A 12042-nucleotide genomic window follows, 5' to 3' on the forward strand; every position below is an offset into this window, starting at 1 on the left:
CAGGTAGGACAAACGTTATGGCTTGCCATACCTAACAACAAATGATATATGTATTTTGCATTCTGACTATTGAAACACAATTATTTGTATTAGGTAAATGAAATAATTTGTACGGAGGCAAAGATTTGTGCATTAAATTTGATTACATTATGAAAACGGTCTATTTATAATTGTGAGATATATTTTTTATGAGGGCATTGTATTCACTAAATGGTTTTGATTGAAAATGCATTATAGTTGATAAATGAGCAGAGAAACTTACGGACATTGAGCTTGTTACCCTTACTGTGTGCCAAGTGTTAGAATGACACATTTCAGTGAATCAGACTTCGAGGGGGTAAACTTTTTTAGGGGTCAGTTTTTTTGAGGAAAAATGCGAACAAATAGAAAAGGGTGTGATTTTGACCATTGGATAACACTTTTTGTTGTTGAAACCTGTGGTCATGCTTGTGTACAGCATTTCAATTCTGACCTCCCCCCCCCCCCCCCCCCTCGGAAACAGACATTATGTATGGGTTTATATGAGCTGCCTATGTACACTTGCTGAATTTGAGTTGTCAAGATTGGAAAATGTAGTAATATTAATACAAAATATGGTCAGGTTTGTATGAGGGAAGTGTTTGGTGAAACTATTGATATTTATGGTCATTAAATGCACAGCTGTGGAGAAAACTTAGTAATAATTTGTCAAAGTTGTATTTTATTTGTACCATGCCATTGTTTGTAATTGAACAGTCTTACTTCATACCCAAGATACACGTTTTACGTTATTTTAGATTGATTAAACCAAAAACAAAAACTTCTTGAAAAAGAAAAATTCCCATTTTTGTTTCAAGAGGCATTTAATGCTAAAATCAGATCTGGCAGCTAAGGGAGGGGTATAGGAGGGGGAGGGTGCATGGTGTAATATGAATCGGGTAAGTGGCGTGCCTAGGAGCGGATGGGTGAAGCCCACTCTCTGTACCTTAATGGATAGATCCTACTCTTTAACTGTCCAATCGACGGCCACGTTTCCTATTTGAATACAATATTTTTTGAAACCATAATCATATCAACATAAAAAATATGTTAGAAAAATGTGCCTTGTGAATCAGTAAAGTGAACCGGAATGTCGAGACAGGCGGAATGTGTGAGTGTTTTAAGGTTATCCGCAACAGACAGAATAAAACAAAACCAATCAAAAGCACAACAACAATAAAATGCAAAACAAATGCAAAAAAACACCCAAAACCATAACAACCCCCGCTAAAACCAACTAACCAAACCAATAAACGAAAACAATACATGCAGACCATCCTATGATTGGTATGCCCGATTTAAATTATCTGGGAATCCAAAAGGTATGAGCAGTTTGCTTTTACTAATTCATTACTTTACACCTTTGTGATGAGAAAAACGAACAGACGATATCACCTAGCAACTGACCACCATCGTACTTCCAACCATTTTTTAATTCCATTTACGCGCCAATTCGATTCCGATATGCATGCAACAGCATTCACCTACTTCTCCGATGAAATCGATGAATATTAACAAAGGTCGTTTAGACCGCGCACGCCTGTTAAATGCTGTCAAATTAAAAGAGGGGGAGGGGTGGGACCGTGGGAGGGCTCATTGGAAGTAATAATAATAATAATAATAATAATAATAGTCCGGACTTGTATAGCGCATAATACTTAGTCTCTATGCGCTTCCAAAGAGCTTCGGAAAGTAAGTGCTTACTCACTATGTTGTGTAATTTTGAGATGTGTATACACAATTTGAAAGTTGTGATTCCCTGCAAAACATTAATATCACCGCCCTTGTCATTTAACAAATTTTTCAATTGAATTTGAGTTTATATCTATTGACTGAACACAATCGCACAGACTTTCGAAAAATCAACTCAAGAGTGATTACAATACCCTTTATTCCACAGAAAGCATGCTCGTATTACTTAATACGTCATTGAAATATTCACCTATTTCAAAAGTTTAATGGACGAGGCTAGTGACATTGCCCCAAGGTGATTTCTCGAAAGTCTCTGCAATCAAGCTGGGGGGGGGGGGGGCAATATTTATGACGTTGATAAACCTGTAACTTTTTCCAAAAGTTGCAGCAACCGTCTTAATGGTTTCATCACTTCTCTTCATCCTGCGTAGCATGCAATGTCTTGTTGGCGTTCTTCCAACTACATTGATTTTTTTTTGTTACCTCAAACTTAAATGACAAACAGCTATAGGATGACTTACGTCATAACGTGTGAAAAGTTCGAAATACATGTAATCTTCCCGCCTGCGTAGCTTATAAGATGTTCATTTTCAAATGGCAGTAATTAAGTCGTAGGATTTTATCCAACTTGTTATATTTGTTTATCAAGTTGGACTTTGTTGTCTATGAGGCTATGAATCGATTAATAATACACAGTTTAAAAGGGCAAAAAGAACCTGATGATTATATTTTAAGCTTAAAGTCTGCAGATTTCGTTTTTGTTAACATTAACATTATTGGCGATGTTTTAAATGCGCTTCACTTCATAACATACAACGAATGATACGATCATGAATGAGTTATTTAGTGTAATCCTTAAAAAGGACAATGTGAACGTTATTGTTTAGTTGGTAAAATGACATGAATTCAAAAAGGCTCAGCGACTGAATTTTTTTCAGGAAATACTTTTTAAATATCTTAACACCTACTTCACAAAGTAAACTTTCAATGAACTATTGTTTAAAATTATAAAGTTATAACTAATTTTCATAACAACATCAGCACTTTATTCATCACCATCGACATCAGTCATATTTTCTTCATGACCACCATAATCATCAATGTACTTTTTTATCTTCATCACCATCAACATCATCATCCCACCACCACCACCACTAACACTACCTCCATCACCGCTATCACAACCAGCAGCATCATTATTATCATCACCATTACTATCACTGCCACCACAACCACAGCCATCATCATTATCATCGTCAACATTACCATCAGCAACATCGTCACCATCATCAATATTACCACCACCATTACAACAATCATCACGACCACCGTTATCAACATCCTCCTCATCATCATCACCACCATCATCAACATCATCATCATTATCACTACCATCATCAACATCATAATCACCATCATCGCCATCATCATCACTATCATCACCATAAATCATCAACACTTTCACCATTATCACCATCATCATCACCATCACCATCTACACGACGACGACAACCATCGCCACCATCATAATCCTCCTCCTCCTCCTCTTGTTTCACATACACCCTGTACTCAGTCGCTGTTACATTATTGTCAAATTATGCAATAATTACTACAATATCGTCATGAAGCATAACATGACCTCCTTTTTGACAGTTCATGTCGGCCGATGCGTAGGCCTACTGCTATCATGAATATAGTCCGAGTTTCAATTTATCTAAAGTGGTATTGCCTGAACCAAATACATAAATATGTTGGTCTTTAGGGACAGGTTTACGCCAAATGACAGATGATAAATCACGGTATGCTCCAATTATAATTATGTAAGGACAACATTTTGCAATGGATTCGCATCCAACCTGCTATCACGTGACATCAAAAAGATATATAAAGATGTTATAATGTACATGTATCTCGTGTACCAACCAACTCAGTAAAACAAATAATTAGTGTATAGCTACAATGTATACAAATCAACCTCAATTACGTTTACTGAATGTATTTAAATTGCAATTTCTCTTTGTAAAAGTAATATTTGAAGATCATATTTTGAATATACTATAGCCACTTAGAACTACTTACACCACGAGCAACGCATGTTATGGTGATTGGTATATATTTTAAAGATAAAGTTGAGTTCTTGTCATGCGATTGCATTGTGACAGAAACGGTGTGGAGTCGATCAGAAAAAGTTGATCATATAGCATGTAAGTATTGGTGTGTACTGCACGTTTCTGGAATCAACTAAATGATAAGAAATTTGGCCCAGTCTTGGTAAAAGCATCAAGTAATGTACGCAGAAAGATGTATAACTACACAAAATAAGCTGTTACATTCGTCATATTTAGAATATGAAGACATTTGAAGAGGCATGCTTTTCAGTGAACATGTTGTATCTGATGTTTTTCCACACTTGCGTAATAACAATGAAACACTCACAAATTATTATTCACCTCTCCTCAGACCTCAACCTTCTCTTTAAGTAACGAAAGTGGAATATTACGATTAATGCAAGCACAACAGAGTCATTTAAAGCCCGTCCGCACTAGTTTGGCCAGGAGATATTAGACCATCCAGCATGGTCACTGACAGGTGGTTATCTCATTAAATAAGCTCTCATTTAACATAGGAAAAGGGGGATCATGGGGGACCAGCGGTCACCGATTGGGCATTGTTTGCTATATAGAGGGCGCAAGTAGCTACAAGTAATGCAGTCCCACTTTAAGACTCTGTTGAAGACTTATCTTTTTGTAAATTGTTAATTTCGTTCCAGCTGTTTAGTTGCTTCGTCGGTTATATTATCATGGACATGTTTAATTATTTAATTTAATTTTCATTACATTTTTTATTTATATTTCTTGAATGTACAATCTATCACATGTAAGCTATATAGGAATTGCGTATCATTAATGTTGTTTGTAATTATTTATTTTCATGTATCAGACATGCATGTTCATTTATATTTCGCCTTATCTCTATTTCCCTTTTTTTCTAAGCGCATAGGGACTTTCTTTGTGTTAGTGATATGCACTATACAAATAACGTTCATTATTTTCAATATTATTATTATCACTGCAAGTAGACAGGATGAAACTAAAGGAAAGAATATTTCCCATCTCACAAAGTTTCTGTTTTTCCATCCATCTTTCTAAACACGCCTTCAACATCCCCGCTTCCACATTGATGGGAGGTAAGGTGTATAGCGATGAGTATTGTCTTGATCAGATAAAGAACCCTCGCGTCGACCTCGCTCCCAGTCGTTCCGTAGATCATGAATATTCATAGATCAAAAGCGCCAAGGATACAAAACAATAACACGATAGAGAAAAGGGAAGAAATGGTATTGGAACAATTTAATTGCTTCCGCTTGCAGTACTTTCATCTCTATGTAGCTCATAACAATTTGGACACGAAAAAACTGTCACGCAATTAATTGAACAATAAACAAGATTCCACAGAGTTTTAAAGATATCGAACCTGAAGCAGATTCAATAAGTTTGTGTCACCTTTTGAAAGTTTTGCGAACAAGCTGGCGGTAAAAAGGCGAACTTGAAAAATGCCGTATTACGTCATTCAAAGATGGTTTCTTAATGCAATACAAAGGTGAATTACCCTTGACTTGTTTTCTCGAAAGTCTTTGCGACCCTGTCAGTAAAAAGAGAAAGGGAATGACCAACTAAAACCATGCAGTGCGTTATGATTACTAATCACCTTGGTTCTTTGAATAAACACTTTTAAATCTTAATTAGATGATTGATGTTGATGATTTTCCTGTAAATGACGAACTCGGTCATGATTTTTGGTTCAATCAGAGGATTTAAAGGTTCTATATGTCCCATTTGCAGGCCAAAAAATGAAAAGGTTAAATTCCAACGGCATTTGAAAGACACTACTAATTTAGAACTTCCCTAAAAAGGTGGGGCTTGAAAATGTGTTCAAGTGGGAAAATAACGACTATTAGTTGTCAAATCGACTTAGGAGCTATAGAGCCAATAAATAATAGTCTTGATTTTCAGACCATTGCACTGAATGGTCATACGTTTTATGATGCGCATAGATTCAATCAGTTTAGTTTTGGCCATCACAAGAAGTGGGTTATTGATGTAGACATAATGCTCATGTACCCTTTACAGCTCATTTTATGTATGTTATTATCAAAGAAGAAAAAAGCCAGTCACTCGCTCAATAGTGTCTGACAGTGAAGTCTAGCAAGTAAACAGGTTTCCTTGCATAATTTGAATATTAGGACACTGCTAACATTTAAATTTCACAGATAGGACATACATGACATATTCATAATTCCTGCAAAGTTCTACATAATTTGAGGTTGGCTGCAAAAGGGACATAGTACCTTTAAAGGACCAGATAATAAAATGTTCTTGGAATTAAAAGTTCTACTTCTTATTTTGAAAATCAGAAATGGATTAGCGCCTTCATACTGTCCGAAGCCTTATCTCCAATAAAACCCCAACTTCTCGCAATCTTAGATCTTCTTCTTCTTCCCACCCATTTATGTCCCATGCGCCTCGCACCCATACCCGCTGTGGTCAACATGCTTTTAAAGTCAGTGCTCCTATTCTATATAACAATCTCTCCGTCTCCAATCTCTTATCTCTCCGTCAGGCCATATCTCTTGATTCTGTCAATTCCATGTTAAAAGTATCACTGTTATTATTCATTACTGTAATTTGATTTATGTTAATGTTTTAGCTATATAAGTTATTCAATGAATTGTTGATGAGTTACCTGTAAGCATTATCATTATTATTTTCTTTATTGTACAGCGCTTAGAAGCATTTGTTAAAAGGTCTTTATAAATACCATGTATCATTATTGTTGTTATTATTATTTTGTGATTCATCATCTGCGATTGATATTATGACGCACCTGACGTACCGGGCGTGCGTCAGATGCGTCAGGCTGCGTCATAATGCTGCATGGACATGCTGCTGGGATAAAGGGTTCCAGTAAATGTTTCTCCAATCTCCTTTTCTTTATGGAATCATAACATGCTTAGCCTATATATTCTGAGATTGAATTTCAGTGCTACCACATTGGTGACAATAATTTCCCCGGGCTTTATTTCATCAAAGATTTAGGTTTAACGCTTGGACTACAATTGGGTTTTAGGTTTTGCTTTTTGATTAGGGTTTGGGTCAAAGGAATGGGTATCTTTCCCTCAGATTCTAAACAAAATTCTGGATTTAGCTCAGGCTCATATTATCAAGATATTTATGATTGGAAATCGAAATGTCAAAAACCGTTTTCCCAACGGTTTTGATAACACTACAGTCTATTGGGAAAAATGAATATGGTAAAACCGGTCACTCAAAGAATTTTACTTTTTTGGAGGCACTTCATGATCATTTTGAAGTGAATATTTGCTTTAGGGCTTCAATACATTATATATTATATTATACCATAATATTATCACAGACACTGATTACACGTAGGGCCATACATATCAGATTGTAAAACTGGACACATTGTTCAACAATGCCTTTAAGGTGTTTGGTCCGGATATCCAGGTAAAGGAGCGTTTCACAAAATTTGTCATCAGTGACAAATGACAGTTTTTGTTATAAGCTACTGAGACCCTTGCTTCTGATTGGTTATCAGCAGATTTGTCACTAATTTTTGTCAATTGTCATTGAAAAAAGGCTTTGTGAAACGGGCCCCTGGTCATTCTAAGATATTGAACCCGGGTCATAGGTCACAAGAGCACGTGTCATAAAACCGCACATTTACATCTACTTGAGATAAATTTACATCAATGAATAGAACTTAGTCTGTCTCTAGACTTATCTGTAATATTTTGGTAATTTTAAGCGCGCACATATATATGTAAAAGAGGTGTATACATGTATGTCGGTCAAAGTCACTAGACCGACTTGGCGTCAATGCTATTCTAAAAAGAAGCTTGATTCGAAGTATGGAGGATATTGGCGAGTACTCGATTTCGTTGCTTGTATGCTGGCTTTGAAGAACCTATCAAAAAAACTAAACCATGGAATATCAAAATGGCGCTTGTGTGGCTTTTGATTCCTGCGCCTTTTCGAGTTTTCATCACCCATTATCCTATCTATTTAATCCCTTTGATGCACTCCTTGATCCGCTTCAACGAGATATTGGATTAGGAGTGAGATATTCCACAGCCAAGTTCCTTGACCTTGCTCTATCTATCTTAGATTTAACACCAGTAATATATAGTTTGCAGATATGATGAGCTAATTTTACGTCGTCATGGCGACGTGGGAAGTTCCTATGACAGAATAATACACTCCTGTCGACTTCTAAGCACACTCACTTCATTTCTGATGATTTCTTTCGGCATTTTCATCTTTGAACAGTTCAACCAAACATTCTTGCTCCTCACTTGTAAATCTGTCACCTGTATTAATCTGTAATTTACAAGCCCTGCTTCATAGTATAAGCCGCACCTACGCCTTTCACAGAAATGAGATTGTATAGCTCGGCTCTTGATACCATATAGATGTCAGGTCATGGCCTTTAAAACTGCATCCATCTTCTTAGTAGTTAAATATAGCTATGAAATTGATTTAGGTGGATATGAATTATCATATTGATGATTTGATTAAGTTTTTGATGGGTTGTGTTCGAAGAAATATAAAGTTGGAAGTTTTGGTATTAAAGGTTTAGTGATGGATGACACACCGATTGATCTTTGGGTAGGGATAGTCACGTTGAGTTACTTGATGACAGTTAGACTTCAGCTCGGGAGTTTTATTATCACCTTTTTCTCCCCTCCTCCTCCTCCTCTTCGTTACCGTCATCATCATCATCGTCATCAGCATCATCATCACCATCAGCATCATCATCATCTCCATCATAATCATCATCATCACCACAGTCAAAATCATCATCATCACCACCATCAGTTCCATCATGACCATCATTATCAGCATCACCATTATGATTATCCTCATCACCACCTAGCATCATTATCGTCTCCATCGTCCCCATAATCACCATCATCATCAACGCCTCCATAATCATTCGTCGTAATTGCAAAGATTCTTTATTCTGTTGTGTGTTGGTCTTCATCAATAAATGTGTAATTCTACTTACATTTTACGTGAAAAAACATCTGATAACATGAAAACTTGAATGTGTACCCTGATCTAAACCTGCCGTTTTTCTGATCTGGTCACAGTTAGAGTACTACCTCTTTTTAAAAAAGAATATCAGTTTTTAGTTTGCCTAAGTATAATACAAAACAAGAGCAGCCTTTCAACAATAGGAAAATAGGAAAATAGATACAAATTCAGATCCACGGAAAATAGGATGTATGTATAGATAGCTGCTTCATCGGTGAACTTTATTTTGCTGTCTAAAATTAGAAGATCTTCAGATCATCACCCCCCCCCCCCCCTTCGCGCAACAGATGATTGATTTTTCTTTTCTGAACCAGGACCGCTGGGAATCTTCGTTAAACAAATTTATTGCTATCTTATGCAAATGTACGAGGAAACAAAATTTATGTTTCTCTCGACGCACGAGGAAACATGTTTTATTATTGCAATCCCGTGGAGTGATTGAAAAGTGAATTTGAAATGTTTGCAATTTCTGGCGACAAACTGATTTAAACCTTTCTTTACGGCTCTTCAGAGGGATGCTGTAGAAAAAGAGGGTATTTTATCTGAAAATTATTAATGAGAATGGCCGGAATGAATTGTGGTTTTGTCGACGTGTGCATTTTCTATCACCCATCTGACGTTTGTGATGTAAAGTCATTAGTCATACTTTGACTTTATCCGCGCGCACAAAAAAGTGCATGATTGGGACTGGGGGATTTGATTTACCCGAGGGAGCCGTTAGCTGAGCTCCATCAAGCTACGAGTCGCCGAGCGTTCGGTCGAGATCGAAACTAAATAATCCCCCTTGTTCCTTTAAGAACATTGTGGACCCATTTCCATGACATGTCCAGAAGTTATAGGATTTTCACAATATTGTGAAGAGTGATAACCTTCATTTTTTTTATTTTCCTATTTTTAAGCTTATTGTTTACAATCCATTGCGTAAACACTTAAAAACGAAAGAAAATCTAAGGAAAACAATGGAATATTACATCATGATCAAAAGATCTCTTTTATATCCATGCACTCAACTCCTTCATCAATTAAAAACAATCTCTAAACAAATAACGATTAGTTTGTTATTTTGACTATTTCTTCCCGATAATTTTTGTTATCACTCTAAATTAGGAGGAAAAAACAAAAGCTCCCACAAGTTAAGACTGTGAGATCCTTATCTCTACCTATTGAAAAAATAGGGGGAGGGGCACAAACCTATGTCTCTTCTCTAGCTACTGCCAAAGCGGTTTGCCCCTTCATGACGAAAAGTAATAATAATAATAACAACAACATACACTGTATATAATGCGCACGTAACTATTAGAGCGTCTTTTGCTGGGCTGCCATTATTATTAATATTACATTCTAGAATTACAAGGAATTAATTCCTGCCAGGCTGAGTGTGGCAAATGTAGATAAATGTCTTGCCAAAGGACATTTGTGCCGCAGTGGTACTCGAACCGCGGACCTTGTGATCGACAGTCCGGCGACGTTTCCACTCGACCCGACCACGCCACCTCTTCTATTGGCAATGCCTTAAGAGGGATACCAGCGTCTCAAAAAGTTCTGCAATCATTTTCAGAGTTTGAATGAAGTAGGCATGTCAAAAGAAGAAGCTTACTTGCTTAAGTCGGGTCCACTACCCGAGCTGTGACGGCCCTCCACACATTCCTATCCAGCATGGCTGCTTTTACCTCTGACATTCAAGTTCCGTATCATTCTTGAGTAGGTCTGTATAGGAAAGATGAGGTCTTCCAGGTTTCTTCTTCCCGTGTTTAGGTTTCCAGAGTAGAAGCTGAGATATTGGTTCATTGATGTTCCTACAGCTGTGGCCTGCAAAACGTAGTCTTCTTTCCCTGATCTTTTCTGATACTTTTGGGTAAATTACCTTACAGCTCCTTATTTGTCATTTGCTGACTCCAGTGCACGTTGAATGCTGTCCTAAGCAGTCTGGAAAGGGTTGAAGAAGGTGAAGGAAAGGGTTGAAGAAGGTGATGATGAAGAAGGAGAAGAAAAAGAAGAAGTAGAAGAAGAAGAAGAAAAAGAAGGGGGTAAAAGAAGAAGAAGAAGATGAAGAAGAAGAAGAATGAGAAAAGGAAGAAAAATAAAAAGAAGATATTAAACTTGAAGAATTTGTAATTATCAATACAAACCGTTGTGGCCATAAATCAATAATCGAAAGTGTTGAGTTGCCATGGTTACCAGTCCTAGTTCATAATGAGGTATGTCCCCACTACCCGCAAACAAAAAATAATAATTCAAACAAATCCAATATATTGAAAATAAAAAAGTTATATTTTGCCAATTAATTTCGCTGTCATGGGGTCAGACGAGTTTAACAGAAAATATCGTTTTATACGCAAGTTCCAAATCATAAAAAAGCGAGAGAAGTTGACTGCAATCTAAAATCAAAGATCATAATATGATGCGATTTGTTGAATTACAATTATCTGCTTACTCATTGAAGAAGTAAAAGAGTTTTTACGGAAAGAAAGGGGTTTAAAAATATAATTACGGATTTAGATTTGACGAGTAAAGGTAATATACCAAGCAAGTTCCAAGCAAATACATGCAAGAAGGAGACCATATCGCTTCTCTCCTTATAACGTTTACCAATCACTGCCTTAAGGCATGGGGATAAAGGGCTTTAAACTCTAGGGTAAAAAAAAAAAAATCATTATTAAAACACTACAAACCAAAGGAAAAGAATGAGAGGAGGAGAGAGAGAGAGAGAGAGAGATAGAGAGAGAGAGAGGGAGAGGGAAAAGAGAAAGAGAGAGAGAGAGAGAGAGAGAAACAGACATACAGACATACAGACAAACAGAGAGAGAGAGAGAGAGAGAGAGAGAGAAAGAGAAGAGCATCACACTACGTGTAAGGGAACTAAAGTTAACTACATATAAAGGAAAGATGAATAAAAAATGACATTCATTAATTCAATTTACTTCCTGAATTTTAACATGCAATATCCGAAAAGATCAGTTTCAAAGTCGGAAAAAAAGATCTCGATTCCAAAGCACTGATCTATGCTAGAGGGTAAGAGATTAAAATTGCCCATTAAAAAAAAATGTTTTCACCATGTCAGGGCGTGTTCTGGGATTTCGTTACAAAAGTTATATTTGCTCAGACGAATGCTTGAACGAAACCAGATGGAATCGACAAAAAGGGAGAAAAACAAATTGAGGCCAGATATGCATTGCCTATTATTATTATTTTAATGGCTTTGTTTTATTTTTTATTG

Source organism: Strongylocentrotus purpuratus, unplaced genomic scaffold (assembly GCF_000002235.5).
Source record: "Strongylocentrotus purpuratus isolate Spur 01 unplaced genomic scaffold, Spur_5.0 spur5_scaffold_21, whole genome shotgun sequence".
NCBI lineage: Eukaryota > Metazoa > Echinodermata > Echinoidea > Camarodonta > Strongylocentrotidae > Strongylocentrotus > Strongylocentrotus purpuratus.